The sequence below is a fragment of the Tupaia chinensis genome, unplaced genomic scaffold (assembly GCF_000334495.1).
Source record: "Tupaia chinensis unplaced genomic scaffold, TupChi_1.0 Scaffold000039_1, whole genome shotgun sequence".
NCBI lineage: Eukaryota > Metazoa > Chordata > Mammalia > Scandentia > Tupaiidae > Tupaia > Tupaia belangeri.
In genome coordinates, this window is record NW_006159494.1 from 2,663,376 (window position 1) to 2,665,550 (window position 2,175).

Below are 2,175 nucleotides of genomic sequence, written 5' to 3' on the forward strand. Positions count from 1 at the left end.
TTTTTTGAGAGGATTTTTTGCTATAGGGTGGGTGCGCTTACCAGACAGACAGAGAGAGACATAGAGACAGAAAGCGAGAAATCATCCCCCAGGGGGGATGGTCACACCGCAGTCCCTTCTCCTCCATTCTCCTCTCGGGATCTTGGGCACGCACGCACACGCGCCTGGCGTGAGTTTTAAGCCACCGGGTCCGGGACGCGAACCGCGGTCGACTACATGGGAGTCCAGCAACATAGCCATTACGCTAACTGCTGGTTCCCAGTAACAATGAAAATTTTGAAAGATTGCAAGAATTACGACAAGTGACACAGACATGAAGTGAGTGCATGATTGGAAGAGATCAACAACTTGTTCTAAGCAGGGTTGCCACAAATTTTCAATATGTAAAAATATAAAATATCTGTGATGTGCAATAAAGTGAAGGCAATAAAACAGTATATCTGTTTATGAGAAAGGCCAAACTTCTGGCCTCTTCATTTTTGTGGCTCAGTGTTGCAACCTCTCTGTTGACTTGAGATTGTCCCACTCAGCCCTATTGGAATTCAAAGAGCCCCAAAACCTCAGAGGGCACTCACTGGGAAGGCAGTAGCTGGAGAGTATCCTCTGGATTAACCAGCAGAGCTCCACAGCAGAGCTCTACAGCAGAGCTCCACAGCAGAGCTTGGGTTGCCAGAAGGGGATTGGGACCTCCTTCACACACCAGCTGATTGAGACTGGAACCCTTTACAAACCCTGCCACTCTGGCAACGTGTTGTGGTTTGGGAATAAGAGCTGGGTATCTGAATGTGCTCTAGTGGATCCGTAACCCCAGAGGACAAGGCAACCACTAGCGCCAACTTGGGAACATCCAAATCAGTAAAGGCATAAATAAAGCAGTGGACAAGTGACTGGCAGACCGCAAGACATGAATGTTCGAGAGCAGCATTCTGTGGCAGGGACAACAGTGCTATGCTGATGAACTGGTCAGATGTTGCAGGGCTCTCATTCTGCCTGGTATTTGGAAATAAGCTTAAGGAAGACCCTTGGATTTTGTCTCAATTTAAAACTAGGAAGTTGAGAGATGTTAGGAAGATATTAGATTTTTTTTTTTTTTTTGAGAGATTTTGCTACTAGGGCATGTGTGCTCACCAGAGAGACAGAAAGTGAGAAATCACCCCCCAGGAGGATGGCTATGTCACAATCCCTTCTCCTCTATTCTCCTCTCAGGATCTTAGGCATACATGCACATGTGCCCGGTGTGAGGTTTAATCTAACAGGTCCTGGAACTTGAACCGTGATCTACTACGTGAGAGTCCAGCGACATAACCATTACACCATCTGCTGATCCCAAGATATTAGATTTTCTACTGGTAGAACATTTGAGGTTTGATGATTGGAAAAATAAATTAGATATGGCCATATATGTTCCCATAATTGATGAAGATATTTGAAATAGTGTAATAGATGGAATCACAGTGTAAATGTATTATAAACTAAACTGTTTTCACTATATATCATAGGACATATTCAATATTAGTATACATAGATATAACCCATTCTTTTAAAATATTTTCTAAAATCTGGGGCTAGCAGTTGGCATAGTGCTTTAGGTGCTAGACTTACTTCCATGTGACTGACAATGGTTTGAATTCCAGACCCAGCAGATTGAAACTAACATGGTGTGTGTGTGTGTGTGTGTGTGTGTGTGTGTGTGTGTGCGTGTATGTATCTATCTAAAATCCCAAGAAGAGAATGGAAGGGAAGGGATTGAGATGTGGCCATTCCTTCCCCCCTCCCACACCCTGGGGGTGATTTCTCTGTTGAATGCACAGACTTTATGGCAAAACCCTAAAAACAGAAAACAAACAAACAGAGAAAATGACTTGAGATGAGTAGACAGAACCCAGGAGAGATAGAAAAGATTATTAGATTAGAATGGAATAAAACTCGGATCTCTGGTTAGCTTGAGCACAAAAAGTTTACCTGAAGTCTCCTAAATACCTAATTCTGGCAAGGCCATGTTTGCTCTGATCTTTACCTGAGGAAAACCGTAAAGGATGAAACAAAACTAGGACAACAGTACGGAGCACAGAATTGTGTCCAATGTGCACGTAGGGCTTTCTGAATACATCAGTGTGATACACAGTTGGCTCAGAAGTTGAGCTTTGACGAGGAGTGATAAAGAGAAGTATAAAT